Source organism: Lactuca saligna, chromosome 9 (genome assembly GCF_052625555.1).
Source record: "Lactuca saligna cultivar CGN05327 chromosome 9, ASM5262555v1, whole genome shotgun sequence".
NCBI lineage: Eukaryota > Viridiplantae > Streptophyta > Magnoliopsida > Asterales > Asteraceae > Lactuca > Lactuca saligna.
This window is the reverse complement of record NC_136425.1, coordinates 131,188,331-131,209,335: the sequence shown is the minus strand read 5'-3', so window position 1 is coordinate 131,209,335 and position 21,005 is coordinate 131,188,331. Positions and strand designations below refer to the sequence as shown.

The window sequence follows — 21,005 nt, the reverse complement described above, 5'->3', positions numbered from 1 at the left end:
AAGCAAGTTAACTGGATAAATAATAAAGAAAGAGGTTATTATAGTTTATTAATATATTATATGAATAATATACTAAAGGAGAAATCATATTTGTTTAATTAATATTGGTTTGGAATTAATTGAGAATTAATTTTTTGAACAAAAAAGATTAATTAAACTAATGGGAATAAAATTGCAATTATAAGATAATTGCATTGTGAGCTAAGGAAGCCCTAGAGTTAGGGTGGACGAATTCTTGGGGATGAGGCCTTAAGAATTCGTCCAAGGTAGGGATTCTAGAAGATTCTTACGGGGTGCTTAGAACCTAAGCAACCAGATAAGTGTTTCATTGAAACCCTAATTCATCACCTATAAGAGGGACCCCTAGGCATGCAATTTTTGGCTACCATAACCCTAAGAAGAGTTCAAGAGCCAAAAATTACCTCTCCCCTATCTCTCTTGCCTTCTCCAAATGTTTTGGTGTTTGTGATCTATTAGAGACACAACATTTGAGGTGCTAAGGTTCTCAAAGGTTCAAGATCTTCAAGAAATAATCAAAGGTAATGTTCTAACTAGTTTATTAGACATGATTTCGGTTTTTGTGATATGCTAGATTAGGGTTTTGCAAGTCATGGACAATTATGCATGTACACTTAGAAAAACTAGATCCAAGCATTAGGGTTTGCATGAACACCATAGGAATATTGTTTATTGCTCAAAAACCATTAGTGGTATCAGAGCCTAGGATGTTTATTCTATTGTATTTGATGCAAAGTTTATTGTTCAAAGCTGTAAAATCTGTTTTTCTATTTTTTGACCAAACCCACGACGTGACCAGAGATGGTCACGGCGTGAGCACAACTGTTTGCTGGATTCCAGAGTTTCTGCCTTGATTTGCTTTGGATAATTACCATAAATCGTTTTTTCAAATTTAAATTCAGATTTTTTTTATGGTAATTGATATCCAAATCAAATTAATGGATAATTGTCAATTTAAGATCATTACTTGTTTTATAACATAAAGATTGAATTATCTTGTATGGAAAAGATTAAGTCAAATTATGTGATCAATACTAATAATATGATTAATTAATAATTTTCAAATTTGATCTAAAAGAAGTTTTAAAAAGTTTCAAAACTTGCCCTCAAGTTTTGGAATTTAAATTTTGATTAAAAAGTTTAATTTTGAAATATTTAAATTCTAAACCCTAGAATTTTACAAGTTTAAAATCCAACCTTATACTATTATTATATTATAAGATTAATATATATATATATATATATATATATATATATATATATATATGTATACATACATATATACATACATATATATATATACATACATATATATATATACATACATATATATATATATATATATATATATATATACATACATACATATATATATATAAATATATATATATATATATATAAATATATATATATATATATTTATATATATATATATATATATATATGTATGTATGTATATATATATGTATGTATGTATATATATATATAAATATATATATATATATATATATATATATATATATATATATATATAAATATATATATATATATATATATATATATATTTATATATATATATATATATATATATATATATATATAGGCTTAGGTTATTTTGTTTTACTAACTATTGTGTGCCAGAATGCACAGATCTAGACCACCGGATGAAAAGAATCAACAATCATGATCTGAGGTTCTACGATATTATAATAGGGTAGCATGTATCATATAATCACAAAATTTTTAGCAAAAGGGTAATTTGGTCAATTAACCTATTTTAAAAAAGGAAATATTCGGATTTTAAGGGATCATTAATTCCCTTATTTTTAAAAATCTGAATTTTTTAAATTAATTATAATTAAATTTTAATATTATTTTTAATAATAACCGATTTTATTCTGCCAGAATAACAAAAAGTCAACAATAAACTAGTAAATATATTTGTGGTTTTATTCTTCCAGAATATGGTTTCATTCAAGATACTTTTTATATTAAACATGCTTAAAGAATTATACAACATATTATCAAGAATAACATTTTCCAAGGAATACAAATTTTATTATTTTAGAATCACTATTTACAGTCATCTGTAAAGAATAAGACTATAAATAATTATTACATTCATTCGAAAAAAATTATGACAAACAATGGTTTAAGGATTACATTATTCTTAAAGATTAAAACTAAAAATGGTTAAAAAAGAAAAAAACATCAAAATCTAACAAAAACAATAATCCATTCCGAAAGAATATTATTGTTAAGAAACAATTTATAAATTCTGACAGAATACATTCTGTTAGAATGCGCTATTGTTCTCCATGTTTCCTTCATTTTCCTCATTAATGGCAACTTCTTCAAAACCTAAATCCACAAAGAAAACATAATCAACTTTCAGATATTAAAATTTTTAGTGCATTTTATAGAATAAAACAATAAATTCCGATAAATTCTAACAGAATGCATTTATATAAAGAAATTTTAACAGGATACATTACAGAAATGCACTTAAATCATAGTCTTTTCTTCTTTATTCATAAACATTCTAAAAAATGTATAATTGTATTCTGTTAGAATTATTAGCAACACATGATTTATGTAATATTTATATTCTAATAGAATGAACATGTGTTTGCATTCTGATATGAAAAAAAAAATCTCCAGCTTAACCCTTTTCATGCAAATTCTGACAGAATGTCAGCTTAACCCTTTTCATCAAAGACAAATTTAGAACAATCAACTATCAAAGAACATATGGAAAATCAAGAACAATCAATCATAATTTAAGTCAGATTCTAAATTACAAAATCAACTTGAATGATGGATATTTAAAATTAAAGAAGAATGAGAGCATAATGGGCATACTAGTGAAATCAGTAATCAAAAGGAAGGATAATCGAAAATCAAAGAATTGAAAATCAGTGAATAAATCTAATGGAAGATCCATGTGAAGAAACGTAAATCGAAACATTCAGAGGAAGAATTGCAAGCAATCAAGATGTAGAAGAATAGGAAATCAAATACTACAGGGAAAAAATCACAAAACCTTTCATGGGAACGGGAAAGATCGAGACTCGCAGAATCGCATCATCGTTGGTGCAGATTGCATCTCTGCCCTTCTTCTCTTCAAGAATCACAAGTTAGATTAGTTTACTCTCCTCAACAACATATGAAGATGATGATGTTGGTGATCGACGATGGTATTAGGCGGCAATGGTTGTCGGACTTGGTGAGGAGAAACATGGAATACGATAATGTTGATGGTGATGAATGGCCATCGTTTTTGTAGGGTTACCAAACAAATCACCCTAATTTAAAGGATATTAAATGTTTTAAATATTTACCATAATTAAGTGTGACAAAATTACTATTACACCCTTTTATTATTTATTATTGAATTTTATTTTTCTTAATTTTGATTGGTTGTTAAAGTCACACAATACTTATTGAAAACATTTGAACCTAATTCTATATATATACATACATATATATATATATATATATATATATATATATATATATATATATATTAATCTTATAATATAATAATAGTATAAGGTTGGATTTTAAACTTGTAAAATTCTAAGGTTTAGAATTTAAATATTTCAAAATTAAACTTTTTAATCAAAATTTAAATTCCAAAACTTGAGGGCAAGTTTTGAAACTTTTCAAAACTTCTTTTAGATCAAATTTGAAAATTATTAATTAATCATACATACATGCGCATTTATGACACGCAATGCGTATCATTAAAATCACTGTCAAGAAAGGCTATGTCATAAATGAAGATGACACACATTTTTGCGTATCGTAATTTTAAGCTTAAAAAAAATCATTTATAGATTTACTAATTTTCAAATTAAATTTGCATTTCATGTCTCATAATAGAAAATAAAATACCATATACAAAAAATACAATACATTGCACAAAAGTTAATGTCATAAAAAATACAATCCATTGTAATACATTGGTATTAAGAGGATCTAATTATACATTGCTATTAAGAGATTTTCCCTAACTATATAACCTATTTATATAACCTATTTGCATACGTACGTGTAGTTCCAAGTAGGGGTGTGCACCAAACCGCCCACACCGCACCAAACCGCACCGCCTAATGCGGTTTAGAACTAGCGTGGTGCGGTTTGAAATTTTGTTAAACCGCATTATGCGGTGCGGTTTGTGGTTTCCAATTATAACAATGCGGTTCAAACCGCACCGCATATATATATATATATATATATATATATATATATATATATATATATATAATACAAACACATAAAAATTACACAGAAGATACGAATTTGGTTTTATTACTAATGAATTTTGATATCACCAATTTCAATTTTTGTAAACAAATTTGTGATAGATTATTTATCTGATTGTCTAATGTAACAATGACTAGTATTGTTAAAATATTGGCAAAACCAACTTATCTTGATTCTATAACTAATATATTTATGTATAAATTTTATGTACATAATATTAAAAATACATATCCTTTTTCAAACCGCATAAACCGCAAAAAACCGCACAAATCACCCGCACCAAACCGCACCACATAACGAGGTTTAGAACCTTTGCGGTGCGGTTTGCGGTTTTCTAAAATTTCAAACCGCACATGCGGTGTGGTTTGCGGTTTCGACTCGAAACCGCACCAAACCGCACCGCGAACACCCCTAGTTCCAAGCAAAGTTCCTCAGGCTATCTTCTCTTCTTTTTCCTCTAGCATCTTTACCAAATCAAACAACATAAATGATATATATATATATATATATATATATATATATATATATATATATATATATATATATATATAAATGTAAGCATGAAAAGAAAAAGCTACCTGGTATAGAGGTTTCTCGGGTTCCTTCCTTTGCTGTTGCTGTTTGCGGAGGCCAATAACATCTGGAGTTTCAACACCAGTTGGGGTTAGGGTACTGAGGAGAAATAAAAAAGAAAAAATGAATCAGTTTTTTAAACACATTTTATTATTACAATAATAATGATAATAAAAACATGGTTAAAAAAGAAATAGAAAATAAGACCTTGAAAGGATGAATAACTAATTCTTGGCTACATTTTAGTATTGGACGTTGCCATATATTAAATTCTCAAAGATCTGTTTTAATTTGCTTTCTGAATTGCATGAAACATTGAAACCCATGTTAAGCCTTTATATCATATAAAAAGTAAATAACATATTGTAGTTGAAACCCATGAAAAATGCTAATTCTTGAAAATTCATTACTGCAAACTTGTTTAGACTGACCATTACAACCACCTAGAATGCTCCATACAACTCCAAAAGGTGGCAGCAAGCTCCACACAGCTCCAAAAGCATGGGAAAAAATTTCATACCAACAAACACAACAACTAAGCAAAACATAGAGCAGGGGTAAAATGGTCAAAAAGGAAAAAACACTTCAAAGTTCAAATAGCAACCATAGCAGGTTAATGATGTAGCTATAAAATTAGCAAATAGATACCTAAGAATGAAATGACAAGTTTCCCCTGTTGCAACAATTAATAAAATCAATAATTCACAAATTAGGTTAATGATGTAGCTAATTTTTTATACTAACAAGAGAATAGAATAAGTGATGCAATCGATTTCTGCATGACAAAGTCAGAAAGAAGACTGGGTGTGTTGTTGTTCTTATAACATGCCTTGCTTCAGAACCCACACCATGTACTATCTTTGGTTCACTTTCCTGCAATATAAATCCAACATGAACAGATTATTAATAACAACTGATGATATATAAGAATTTTATGAATGATATATAAGAAAAGTTATGATAAGGGAAAAGGATTTGCACTCACTCTTTCATCATCATGTTCTACCTTGTCGCATCTCAAGCATCTCTCTCCCGAGCCAGTCAACTGAACTAGATGAATAATTTAAGCTGGTAACAACTCTGGAACTGCCAACTCTGACATATCCAAGGTTGGTAGAAGCCATTTAACACCTGATGAATAGCACAAAGGTGGCAACGACTGTTTCTTTAGTAACTTCCAGCAAGTTTTTTATGAATGTCAACCAAGGGTATAATGGACCAAACTCAAAATAAGTTTATATTTATCCCTGACATGACGTTGAAATTTTTAACCTCGAGTGTCAATACCAAGCATATCCCTGGAACGTTGTGATGTTGGATCGATGTATATCAGGAGCTGTAAAATCAAAAATCAAAAACATTAAATATGAGTAAATGCAAATTGTAACTTACCAATAGACATTAAATATGAGTAAATCAAAAATCAAGAACATCATCAACCAACAGTTTGACATAAATAAATTCATCACGATTAGCAAGGCTTCTAGCAAGGTTAATTGCTCATTCACTATAATCTATTCCAGTGAGATCAGAGAACCTATTTATACTAACATCAAAAGTAATAAAGAATGATTTATCAATTATCATCATACCAAAAGGAGAAATAAGTGTTATTATGTATAATACTATACCCCTGTTTAGCAAGCTCTTGAAAAAGTAGCCCATTGCCTGTTCCAACATCAAGAACCCTCCATCCTGCTAACTCTTTATCCTCTTGATTAACAGACTCAGAGTCATCATTTTTATGTTGAATTTGTAAATGTCTTTGTGAAATGTTAACACATAGTCCTTTTGTCCATGAAGCAACCATTTCCATGACATCTGCCCCAAACCTTTAGAAAGAATTTAAAAATTCATACAAAAAAGCATCTTGTCAAAGTAGGTATATGTCATAGTCAATTAGATATGCATACCAAACTTCACCAAGATCCCCATGCTCACGAAAATTTGTCAATTCATCTGCATATGTTGCATCCCAGTAACTTTGATACCCCAGATGATTACCTCGGTTAAAGCTGTAATTTACTAAACCTTCAATTGGAACTGAAGAAGCTTAGGGCACTACCCTTGCTGCTGTAATTGATGATTGGGACCCATTTTGCCTAGCAGTAAGAGATCACAGATGTGACCATTATTGCAACTAAATAAGCTTCGGTTCCATTCCATATCTTCAATTCCAACTCTCAAACGCTAAATGGTAATTTTCTCCAGCACTAGCAACTTCAGGGTAAGATTGACAAGTTGATTTAGTTGATGAAGAATTTTGATCTTGAAACTGAATTTGAACTAAACAACACATGGGTGTCTTCAAAGTCAAGATCAAGAACTAAAGACGATGGAATTTTCTAAAAAAGAAAAACATTAAGAACAAGAACGAAGGAAAAAGGATTGGATGTTTAAGAATCATAGCCCTAATTTTTTTTTACTAATAATAGATAAAAATGCGCAGATTGGGAAGGAAAATAAACATGCAGGTTCCAAAAATCAAGAAACCCGAACAGTTTATGAAGATCTTATAAAATCAAAGAGCTAAATCCACATAAATTCTAACACTGAAAGAAGAACAAGAAAGGGGTTTGAAAGATTAAAGATGAAAACACATGAAATAAGAAATTATACTCTATCGAGGAGAGACTTACCTAAATTTGCAGGAGAAGAAGTGTTTGCGCAATCAGAGTAGTTTTAGGGTTTCCTTCAGTTACTCCCTTTACGTCTCCAACAATTTCCATCTATGGAGGAGAGATGAGAAAAAACCCGGTGGAGGGGGAGAGACAAGAAAGTGGATGCATCGATTACGGAGAAAACAAACTCAGAGAGTGGAGTGAAGTTGGATTTAGGAGAAGTTCACATGGACGATGGATACTGGAGACCAAAAAAGGTAGAGCAGTAGTTACAACATTTGCAGCTCGGAATGCTACTTGATTCTGTTCTGCTTTCTTCAGTAAATAGAACAAACAACTTCAAGAAGCTGAGATTGTGCCTTCTGCTTCAAAAAGAGAGAGCTTTCCAGAACCAGAATCCAATGATGGAGAAGATGCAGTAGATGCAGGCGCTGTTGTGATGCGATGTTGGAATGGTGGAGTCCGAGAGAAAACATAAATGGTGATGGGTAGCTATCGTTGTTGGTGATGTTCGATTCATCAGAAGCCCTAGTTCTTCGCTCAATCGTCTATTTTGTGAAAGAAGACATTACCATTGCAATTGCGTTATGTTTGATTAGGGTTTACACAGAGAAGGAAGTGAAAGTCGATCGTAGAGGAAGGGCTTTGCAGATAGAAGGAAGGGAGAGAATGAAGTCGATCTGGCGGGTGTAGAGAGTATAGAGGAAGAGGATGGCGGGTGTTCAAAATTTTGGGGGATTTCATTTCCCCCCTTACCTATCAAGGAGTCCCGCCCAAAAACACGCGTTTAGTAAAAATTATAAAGTGAAATTTCTAGAGGACACGCCCTCCCTGTTTTTTTATTGGACATTAATTTTAGAGCGCGCTAAAATGCGTGTTCACTATCCTTCAAATTTTGGAAGGCTAACATTATTTTTAAGGGAACACAAAAATGCATATCGTAAATCAGCGAGTGTCATTGTTTGCGCGTCATTAAAGGGTATTTTTCTTGTAGTGATCGTTAGTAGGCCTCATTCACGAAGCCGATCTATAGGGGGGGTATAAGGTTGCTGCCTATAAAATGACTGTTTAATGGGTGTCCACTCTTACCCACCGCTTCCTTGATTAGTGGAGGGTCGTTAGTCGATCGGGTAGGATAGGGAAACTAATTCCTCATTAAAAGTATAATGAATATATAAAGTAACTAAATGTTTTTATAAAATTCTCAATCTTAGTTACTTTAGGAAAAATGTGAAATGATGCTATTGCATGAAATTACACTTTGTACCTTTGCCAAGTCGTTAGTGAAGCATGCATGGATAACGACACACTAATATGAACCAACAACGGTGGCAAAGGGTTACTTGATGTTTACCATAGATCAATGGATTGTGTGTGGTTAACTGACACATTGATTAGGTGGTAAATGACATCGAGAGTACCAAGTACATTTGCATGGTTATTCACACCTTGTTTGTGATCTTTGGTATCCCAGTCACAAACTTGAAGGGCATATCTAGATTTAAACATGCCATTGAAAAGTTCAATGAATCTAAAAAGATCTAGGAGTTTCAATACATTTAAAACTTAATTTCCTTTTCGTATCTTCATTCACGTACCTTCAAATTATTTGCATTTTGGATTACGACATCCCTCTTCTAAATTGTGAATAATTGTGTGGGGTCCTAGCCCTAATTTCTCATTTAGGTGTTTAATTAGGGATTCTTACCTAATAAAACTTTGTTTCCTTTCTTTTTCAGATGTCTAATTCAAAAACCAACGCTTCAGGCTCAACCCCTGCTGGCTCATTCTCACTCATGAATCTATGTGGATGGGTGATATTTGACGGGACCAACTTCAACGATTGGACCTGCAACATCCATATGGTCACCTTCTTCGAGGACAAGGAGTATCTTCTCGACAAGGAGCTGAAGGAGGTTGATACCAACACTGCTACTCCCGAGGAAATTGTTGCATTCGAGGCTCACGAGTGAGATGCTAAGAAAGTTCGTTGCATCATGCTTGTGACTACGACTGTCGAACTCCAAAAGTCATACGAGGACTACTACCCTTACGAGATGCATCAAGATTTGATGGATAGGTACCATTAAAGTGCAAGGCAAGAAAGGTATGAGATCATCGCTTCGATGATCACTACCAAAATGAGAGATGGAGAGTCCATCATGACCCACCTATAGAAAATGCAGAGGTATGTGGACCTCTTGCAGAAGTTAAATGCTAACTTCGATGAGGAGTTGGCCATATAAATTATTCTACACTCCTTACCTCCTTGCTATGACCAGTTTCATATGACCTACCACATGAAGAAGGAGGAGGTCACTCTAAGCAAGCTCCAAGGCCTGCTAAGGACTGCTGAGAATAGTCTAAAAGGAAAATTTGTTGCATCTACTCTTGCTGCTGCCCCCGTCTTGGCTATTGGGAAAGGAAAGGGTAAGAATAGAAAGGCTCCCTCTAAGAGACACCATAAGGGAATGTCCCACGATGGTACTTCTTCTAGTGGAACCAAGGCTGGTCCCACTGCTCCCTCTTCAAACCCAAAGGATGTCGATTGCTTCTACTGCCACGACAAAGGGCATTGGAAACGAAGTTGCCTGAAGTACTTGCAAAAGATCAAGGATGGGAAGATAAAGTCGTCCTTCATAGGTATTTATACTATTCATTCTAACAACTCATCACATGCTATGTATGGCCGAAGAAGAAGTAGGGATGTGGAGCATGGAAAGATAAACTTGATCATGGGGAATAGGAAAGAATCGTCTGTCACCAAGATAGGAGCTTACTCTTTAGTGCTTAGTAGTGGGTTAGGTCTATATTTGAATAATTGTTGTTACTCGTCAGAAATGATACAAAACATTATTTGTTTTCATGGTTTATATAAAAAAGGTTTTAGATTTTTGTTTGATAATGAAAAAGGTTCTATTAATGTTTTCTTTAATGGTACTTTCTATTTTGAATCATTGCCTTGTAATGTAATATATGAAACTGTGATGGTTGTAGATAACTTAGGAAATAATGTGTTGCATATCGATTCTTCCAATAGTTTGAACAAAGCATGGTTGTGGCATTGTCTTCTTAGACATGTCAACAAGAAGCACATGGCCCAAATCCAAAAGGATGGAGTGTTGGAGTCATTCAACCTTAGGGATGATGACGTGTACGATTCTTTATTACTTGGAAAGATGAACAAGTCACCCTTCACTGGAACTTGTGAAATGGGTGAGGGTTTTCTCATACATACCGATGTATGTGGGCCCTTTAGATCAACCCCAAGGGATGCGAACCGCTTCTATGTGACCTTCACCGACGATTACAACAGATATGAGTATATCTACTTAACCAAGCACAAGTCAGAAACCTTTGAAAAGTTCAAAGAGTTTAAGCAAGAAGTGGAGAATCAGATTGGCAGGAAAATCAAGATGCTTCGATCCGATCAAGGTGGTGAATACCTTAGTCTTGAATTCCACGACCACCTCAATGAATGCTGAATTGTTTCGCACAATACTAGAAAAATAGCCTTGTACGACGCACAATTAATGACACACACTGATAGAGGACGCGTATTTTTGCGTGCCCTAAAAATTAATGTCAGTTTCCAAAATTTGAAGGATAGAGGACATACATTTTTGCGTGCCCTAAATTTGTGTCACAAAAAAGAAAAAAAAAAGAAATACGAAGGGCACCTATCAAAAAATGTGTGTCGTGTAACTGTGTCGCTTTATACTTTTTTAAGGAAACAGACGTTTTTAGGGGGAAAATGAAATCCAAAAAGTTAACCCCCGCCTATTCATCCCAAAAATTCCATGCCACTTTGAATTAGGGCCTTCGTCTTCATCCACAGCTTCCTCAATTCCTCGATCCATCACCTCCACCAAAAACCTTATTCTCGGTTCCAACAAGTTCTTACACTCTTAATTCGACCCTAATGAGCTGAGGATTTAGGGTTCTTACCTCCCATTTATCAATTTTAGCCGATGATTTACGGTTCCTAAATCCGACCCTAATTTTTTTCTATCTTACTCTCATATTTCCAACATATCCTTCTCACTTGTTTCAAAACACGTAAGGGGTGATGAACACACTATTTCATTGCAAATTTTGGTCTTTACCAAGATCTGGTTTCCATGTAAGCTTTATGTTCGAGCCAAACCATCCTCACATGATGTCACCAACTTCTCTTACTTACACATATGCACTCGGTGGTTCTTTGTCCAGAAGCACCACTCCTGAACCTCAAATTGTGGCTAGGTTAACTAACCCTCGCATACCAACAAAGGTTTGTATCAATTTTAATGCCATGGTAGATCTATCCTATCATTTTCTCATATATCTTCTCATCTTTTACGTATCAAATTTAAGCCTAATACTTTTAGTTTCTAGATTACATATGCAGAGGAACTGGAGGCGGAAACCTAGTATCATGTTGTAACGCCTAATTATGAGTCTTAGTGATAAATCAATGATGCGAGATAGTCATGCATACACCAATGGATCTGAGTTTCAAATGATTGGGTAAGGTGTAAATTAGACAAAAAAAATAAGGTGATTCACCTTTCTCAAAAATCTTCTCTTAAATATCTATGTAACTGAATTACATGCCACTATCTTAGAATCATGAATAAGGTGTTTGCCTGAAACTTTGGATGAGATGGTATCAAGTGGGATTCTTAGTCCTGAGCTTGCTATTCAAGTTCTTGTTCAGTTTGATAAGGTCTCTTAACTCTTCAAATCTTCTTCTTATTCTTCTTCTTTTTTAACTATGTGTTAATATAATGTGAAGAGAAAATGACCATTATACCCTTTACATTCTAGTTAACAAGTTTCATAATATCATCAATTTGAACATGAGATAAGTTACATAAGGTAAAGAGTTAATGTCTTGATACATTCAGTCTTAGGCTTTGGCTTAAGCATGTAAGAGTTAAGTGACGATTATACCCTTGGTGTATGCATGCTGATGATTTGGTTTATATAAGCAGACACTATTTTACTTAGCCACTTTCCGTCAATTTTATCGGGTTTATAGATGAATTTGTTTTGATTATTCAAATATTGGGTTTATTTTCATAACGTTTTAGCCTCCATGATCTTGTAGGAATCATTAAACTCAAATGTCAACAAAACGAAATTTGAAAATCCATGGTTTTTGTTTGGCGTTTCTTATGTTGGAGCTCTTAGTGCATGTTTTTTTTTTTTTTTTTTACAGATTCATCCAAGTGTTCTAAAGCACGGAGGAAACACTTTGGTGGCATGATGCATCTTTGCTGCTGAAAAAGAAACTGGAAGTTGTCGAGTTGGAAAGTCTGCCTCTTAAATTTTATTTTTGGAAAAGGACAATTTTTTTATTCAATTCATGCACTATATTGTGATATTTACAACTTTATGTTTATTTATTTAATTTCTGAATTTATACACAGGGAGTTGACTCGGTCATGGTAGATGGTTCACACCTACCCTTCAAGAAAAATATCTCGTACACAAAATACATTTCATCAGTAGCACATGCAGAAGGAATAATAGTGTAAGTTGGATTCGACAGATTATCTGGAACTGAAGATGATTTGACTGTAGAAGACTATGATGCAATGTTAACTTATGTAAATCAGGTTAACATTTATTATTTAATTATTATAAATTTGTTAATAATAAAAAAACATGGGTTTAATCATGGTCCATATAAATTATAGGCTCAAGAGTTCATTGATGAGACTGGTATTCATGCTCTAGTAGTGTGTATTGGTAATGTTCATGGGAAGTACCCTACAAGTGGGCCAAAGCTTCGGCTTTAGTTGCTTAAGGTAGTGGAGGGTATTGAAGAAGTAGTTTCCTGCAATAAAATCGAATCATTGTCATCTGTGAAATTAAATTTGTTAAAGTCTATTATCATTATATTTGTGTTCCTGGCTGATTGTTATCTTTCAATGTTCGACAAATTAATTTTTTGATTAAAATGATTGAAAACGATTGATGGATCAACCTCTTTTAAAGTTGCATCTACATCTAGTTTTATTCTTCTAACATGCTTTTTGTATTTGGTTTAACTCTTGAGGTTCATAATCAAACCTAATCCTTGTGTTGGTGTAGGGCCTTTATGTAATGCACAACAGGTTTCCATGATGGCATGAAAGTGGTATTAAGTATTTATGTAAGGCACTCTAATCTTTTTTTTTTTTGTGTATTTTGTGCATCAGGTAAAGTTAATGGAAAAAAGGAATATGAAACCACTTGATTCAAATCTTGGAACATTATCAGCAAGATGCAGTAAAGACTTGGAGTTGAATTTGGATGAGTCATTCTTGAGTGAGATGGGCCAATGTATAACTGCTTATCCTTATAATTAGTTGCTTGGATCATGTGACACACTGGTTAGTAACCATATATCACACAATTTATATTCTTATTAATTATACTATCATTAATTATCTTGAGAAATTTTTGTTTGTTTACTTTAATCATGCAAGATGAACCTTAACGTGTGATTCAGGTTTTTGGTAAAATGGAGAAGCTCAAAGTGGCTCCAAATATTACAACATATGAGTTACTATTTTCATTGTTTACATTTATATCAACTGATTCGGTGATTCGGTTGGGTTGACTTGCAATACTTTTTTATTTTTAATTTGAGTTTCATAAATGTTATATATGATCAAAAAAAGCTATTAAAAAGTAAAACAACAATCCACTTGTTCAGTTAAATAAATTAAGATGGTTATAAATACTTAAAAATATAGTTTTATTTGATTTTCAAATTACAAGTGAAAGCACTTGGATTAGAAGGGATGATAAGTGAGATTGAACATTACTTGCATGTGGAAGAAAACCAATTAACTACTCCAGGAGCTCCTATTTACAACATAGTCTTGCATTCACTTGTCGAGGCTAAAGAGGTAAATTCTACTTTCAAAAGTTTATCCGATTATACAAACCATTTCACTTGTCTTTCCCATTGAGTAGATTTTCAAGGATTGTCATTGTTGATAGCTTTACAGGTAATATTTACTAATTATATGGGGGTATTGTTGTCATTATGATTATCATTGTTGATATCAGGTAATTCATATTGTAGTGTATTTATTCAAAATCCCACATTCTTTGGATGGAGAAAAGGGTAATTTCGTCTTTCACAACCAACATACCATGTTTGATTCTTCAAATAATTATATTAGCATAATAATTTTTTGACTTTTATTAGATCAAGTCACAAGAATTTTCGGAATAGGGGTTTATTAGTCTTAAGGAATTATGAAAGGCAAGATGCAACTTTACTTAATTGGAATTTGATGTACAGAGTAGATTATATGCAAATTTATATATTGTAAGAAATATAATTGTATGACATTAAATTTTATGCAATGGATTGTATTTTTTGTATATGGAATTTTATTTCTATTATGAGACATTAAATGCAAATTTAATTTAAAAATTAATAAATATATAAATATTTTTTTAAACATTTAAATTTACGATACAAAAAAATGTGTGACATCTTCATTTATGACATGACATTTCTTGACAGGTACGGGTGCAAACGAGGTGAGCCGAGCCCGAGCCTGGTCAGTCTCGGCTCGGGCTCATTTAAGTTATATGAGGCTCGAGCTTGAGCTCAATTCAAGCTTTCTTTTACTGAGCTCGGTTCGACCTCATTAAGAATTATATAAGCTCGACTTGACTCATTTTTCGTTTGATGTGCCTAAATAAGCTTAAGCTCGGCTCAAGCTCGTTAAGAAGCTCGTTTACTAATACCCGAAATCCATAATTTCCCAAATATGTTTTTATTTAAATTTATGAAAATAATAATAAATTATATTATATAAAGGCTCGTTTAGGCTTGCGAGCCTAATCGATCTTAGTGAGATAGGCTCAAGCTCAAGCTCGTTTAATAAACGAGGTTAATATTAACCTCGAGCTCGGCGTGGGCTCGTTTAAAAATGGTTTCGATTCGAGCTTTTAACGATATCCCGAGTAGCTTGCGAGCAGTTTGGCCCGTTTTCACCCCTATTGACAGGGGTTTTAATGATACACATTGCATGCCATAAATACGCGTTGTCTATAGACGATGCTCAAAAGCATGCCGTTTCTCGTTATGACAAGGCCTTCCTTGACGCGCATTTGTGCATCGTCTAAGCGTTTTACGACACGTATTGCACGTCGTAAAAGGCTGTTTTTTCTAGTAGTGGCAATTGACGCCACCTAGAACACCAGAGTTGAATGGTGTGGCTAAGATGCGTAATCAATCCTTGTTGGACATGGTTTATTCGATGATGATTCATGCTTCGTTACCTATCACATTTTGGGGATATGCCTTAGAGATTGCCGCCCATATCCTTAATCTAGTCCCTACTAAGCAGGTTGCCAAAGCACCTCACAAGATGTGGACAGAGAAAGCCACCTTGTTAGCACATATCAAGGTTTGGGGTTACAAGGCCTTCGTAAGATGAGAGACTCACGATAAACTTGAACCTCGTAGTGAGTGCTATATTTTCATCGGCTATCCACAGAAGTGCTTTGGCTATTTCTTTTATAGACCGAGTGATAATGTTGTCTTCGTTGCAACGAGAGGAGTTTTTCGAGAGTGAGAACTCATAAGCCAAGAGGATAGTGGGAGGCAAATTGATCTTGAAGTGCTTCAAGTGTCAAGCGATGAAGGAACCTCTAATGATGGTGTTCAACCCGAGGAGGAAACTCCTATTGAACCTATTGACAAGTCCTTATCTCTTAGACGTTCAAGTAGAGTTAGTGCTCCACCCGCATTTTATGGTTTTCATATTACTATGGAGGGTGACACGTTTATTAGTGATAGTACACTAGTAAATTTGGATAAACCTAATAGCTACAAGGAAACCATGGCATGCTCGGAGTCAGGAAAGTGGAAAAATCCTACGGACAGTGAGATTCAGTCCATGTATGACGATCAAGACTGGAACTTGGCTGACAATGTACCAGGTCGTAAGATGGTCGGGTACAAATGGATCTTCAAGAAGAAGACCGAAATGGATGGGAAAGTACAGACTTATAAGGTGCGATTGGTTGAGAAGGGCTTTACTCAAACTCCTGGAGTTGACTATGATGAGACCTTCTTGCCGGTTGTGAAGATAAATTCTATTAGGGTTATGCTAGCCATAGCTGCGTTTCAGGATTATGAAATATGGGAGATGGATGTATAAACTTATTTCCTTAATGGGAGGTTGGCTAAAGATGTTTACATGAGTCATCCAGAGGGTGTTGTCGATGCAAAGCACCCTAATAGAGTGTGTAATCTTGAGAAGTCCATTTATGGATTGAAACAAGTGTCTCGCAGATGGAATCTTTGTTTTGATTAGAAAGTCAAACAAACAGTTCGGGAAGTGTAACGAGGAGACGACCTGCTACAAATGTGGGAAGACAGGGAATTTCTCCAACAAATGCGCAGCTAACAAAAAGGTGTGCTACGGATGTAATGAAGAAGGGCATGTTTCTAGAGACTGCCCAAAGAAAAACGCACCGCCACAGCCAAGGGCATTCCACATGTTCCTCGACGAAGCAAGAAATGATGGGAGGATTAAAAGATGAAGACTTCATATTAATATATATATATATATATATATATATATATATATATAAAGTCTGTATCAGGAAGCATAGCCTGCTAGAGGCATAGTATAGGGTGAACTTGAACTTTTGTGTAATAGTTTCAAGAATTAATATAAACCCTGGTTTTGTTATCGGATGTGTTGAATGATTATATGATTTATGTATGGTGACTTGGTTAACTGCGAGACAATACTTGGGACGAGTATGAGTAGGTGTGAATGATAGTAGATATCTATACTACTGGAAACACAGGACTCATGCTTGGATCATGGGAAGTCGCAAGGTTACCAAGAATCTAGTAATTGATTCCGTTTTATTCAAGTATGTCATTACCATTGTTTCGGTAATGACTAGTAAGATAGTTGTTATTTCGTTTTATTCAAGTATGTCTATACTACTGGAAACACTATCATTTAAGATATATCTTCTATGCATCTGGGATGTTAATATCTTGACTGAATCTAACCACCATTCCGGACTGAAGGTATTTTTTCAGATGTGTTTCTCTGATTGTTATTTAGGTTTGAATGTCTGATAGTTCGATTTCAAAAATTTTGTTAACTGAACTTATTGCTCTGATTTCTAACAAAGACCATGAGCTCTTACTGGTCACGGTGTCTCTCCCCTGGAGTTCTTCTCAACCAGTGATTAAGATTCCTTTTGTGATTTTCAGATCGTGGTGTTCTTCTCAACCTATCATCTTCATATGCTTTCTTACATCCACTTCCACGTTGACGTTACATTGAGTACAGGTATGTTTCACAATTTGAATTTAAGATTTTTTCCTTATATACATTACATTTCAATTTTGGTTTATGGAGGTTTTGATTTCGTACGTGTATAGATAATCGAATCCATAAAAACTAAATTTATTCATGTAGTGGTTTTGATAGTTTGGCGTTGCTTTTAGGGTTTGAATTATATTTGTGTTTTTGTCTACTTTGTTTCGTTTTCCATGTGATAAGGTTTAGTATTTTAGAGACTCTTGAAGGTATGAATTTGAGATGGAGTTTGCATAAAGTTGTGGAATGATTGTTTGTAGGCTAAATGTAGCATTTTTTCTTAAACAAATTAGAGAGTTGTTGAAACTGGTTGGTATTCCCCCTGTTGTGAACCAGGTGGAGTTCCATCCTTCATGGCATGATGACTTACTGAGAGATGAACTCATTTAAATTTCTTACTAAGATACTAGCTATGATGTTAACAAGAGAGATTTAAGTGATATAGCTTCATCAAATGAAAGTAGGTATTGCATAGATGGTGTGGTTTTTAATGAAGTTTTTTTTAGCAAAGAGCCAACGTGTTCAATATGATTGCATATTATATTATTAGGCAGTTGTGAAAGGGAAAAATGGTAATTTAAAACCACTACTTATAGAAATCAAATTCACTGCCGCCTTGCTTGCAGACGGTATTAATGCACAAAGATTTACACTAATAAAATAGAAACGAATCTTAATGTTTTTATTAAAACTGTGATTCTATCAATTAGGCTTTATTTTTTGAAACAAGATTAGTGTTTTTGTTAAGTCTCAGATGACATTAAAGCTTGGCAAACTGTCCTCTTTGGAAGGTAAGCTCGGTATTTTACTTTTTTGTTCATTTTTTGCTAAAAAATTATAGCTTTTTTGATAAAACTGTAGTTTTTTTTGGAAAAATTGCAGCTTTTTGGAAAAAAATACAGTTTATTTGAAAAAAAATATAGTTTTTTTTTTTAAATTTCATTTTTTTAAAATAATGCATTTTTTTGAAAAAAAAAATATTTTTTTCAATTTTTTTTTTCATAAATTCATGTTTTCTATAAAAAATATTAAAAATTTTGCACTTTTTTTTAAAAAGAAAAATACATTTTTTAAAAAAATCCGAAAATTTTATTTATTATGTAGCTTTTTAAACATTTATATTAATATGATCAATAACACAAAAAATCAAACATTAAATGAAATTGGTAAGATGACGATCATGTCCTTAATGAATTAATTTTGATCCCTTGACTTTTTGGTACCTATTCACTGGGCAGTAGTAAAAAAACATCTTTTATAGCATTCTATTTTTTAGAAATTAGGTCCAGTTGCATAAAATTTATATAGGTTGATGATTGTTATTACTTGATGTGGGTTTTGTCAATAAAAGTCATGCTTCTTCTATTGGAACTTTAAGTCATGTTTGTAGGTTCCTGCTGTACTTGTGCTTTGTTGAACATGCTTTAGTTGTTTTTATGAATTTTTCTACTTTCGTTTTTATTGTTTTCTAATTTTGTTTTCAGCTAAGTGGGTTACATGGTTGGCTTCTACATGTATCCTGCATTGGCTATGTCACTAAGAAATATCAACTATCAAATTTTGGCAGTCCCGACAGTAGTAAGCTCTCTGTTTTCAAAATCTTTATTTATAGTTATGTTTTAATCATATTGTTTTTTAGAATAACAACTGATTAAACCGTTTTTTTAGTGTTGTAAATTTGTAGGTTATTTGATTTTATTAAGCTGAATGGCTAAATTTTGAGTATCTGATTCTAAGTTGGTAGTTTATATGCCAATCTTTGCCCTTTGGCTTGGGAAATCAAATGGACAAATTTGCCCATGTATTTTGTTTTTTAGCTTTTTTCCATAGACTACAAATCAAAATCTTTTGAGGTAAATTCTAAATTTTGTTTTTTAGTGATTATTTCTTACTTTTCCAATAAGAGGGAATTTGATCAATAAGTTTTCGTATATTATTTTTCTAATCGATTTGTATGTTGTTGAATCACAGATACATATAAAAAGAGATTCAATGAATTTTTCATAAGAAGATTGGTTAAAACCTTTACAACAAACATAACAGGATGATGATATGCGGGGAGTTTCATTGGATTATTGTTTGTATCAACTTTATAATTCCGTCCAATTTTATCATTCTAATTAACTTTTACAAGATTCATGTGTTATAAATTTTTAGGAATAGTCTTTATACATGTTTTACTTCTTACATTTGCAGCAATAAAACAATGGCTTTTTGTGATCCAGGGATTACAAGATGCCTGGTTAAGATGTTGAGTAATTCCATTCCATTCGTTTCAATTCCATTCCATTCTTTACTTTCATTTTGTGAAACCAATTGACATTCATTTTTGTACCTTCTACAATTACCAACATTAACATTACTTTTTCTTATAGGAACATTGGAAAAATTAGAGCCACTATATGTAAATCATTGTATAGTTTGTTGCTATTTCCTGTTTTTTAATAAGAGGCTAAAAAATATCTTCCAACACCCGCAACGCGAGATTCTTTCCTAGTTATGTTCTAAATATAAATAAAAAGAATAACCAATTAAAATTTTATATTCCCAAATTCAAGCATTTACTTCATTTATATATAAATATAATATTTTGGTTTGTTATAGAACGGCATATGTTAGTTATATTAATGACCATTGGGACAAGATGACAAGCAGAAGACAACATGACTAAAGATGTTAGTTCTCTTCATTAATAAATATTATAAATATTTGCTTCTTAAATAAAATATATATATTTGCAACCTTTTTATTTTGTGAATTATAACTAAAACATATAACCTTCAAAAAAATATAAGATCACATTAATGTTAAAATTTTCTGTTATTGATAGTTTAGTTTTCTGAATTTTTATACCTAAAATCTTTATTTATTGTATCTTCGGCAAAACACTTTTGAAAACTTTTACATTTTACCTTTTAAGAAAAATCTGAAATTATAAAAAAATATATGTTTTTGGCATATGTGTCTTTAAGTATTGTTTTAATTCAAAAGCTTATAATTCAGTAGATTTTAGCTTTTGATAGCTTTTGGTTATATATGATATATAAGTTAGATTATTTTTTAAAGTTATTATAATTTAATGTTTGGTGAGATCAAAGAAGCTTATGGAAACTTATAAACTAGTTTTTTTATAAGCTTATTTGAGATAACTTATTGAGAAGCTAGCTTATAGCAC

The 21,005-nt window shown here is 32.6% G+C and overlaps 1 long non-coding RNA gene across 4 annotated transcripts; it reads right to left on the bottom strand.

The window, feature by feature from the left end:
* Positions 1-4,424: 4,424 nt before the first annotated feature.
* LOC145018447 (uncharacterized) lies at positions 4,425-8,225 on the bottom strand. 4 transcript variants are annotated; one of them, XR_013667021.1, is made up of 8 exons: positions 7,500-8,225; positions 6,774-7,080; positions 6,492-6,692; positions 5,846-6,196; positions 5,292-5,733; positions 5,068-5,158; positions 4,866-4,959; positions 4,425-4,751 (listed from the first exon to the last, which is right to left on the bottom strand). It is a non-coding gene; the product is annotated as an uncharacterized LOC145018447 (long non-coding RNA). The 4 variants fall into 4 exon arrangements; XR_013667022.1 differs by having other exon boundaries at positions 5,068-5,395; positions 5,509-5,733; XR_013667020.1 differs by having other exon boundaries at positions 5,068-5,733; positions 6,774-7,146.
* Positions 8,226-21,005: the final 12,780 nt, after the last annotated feature.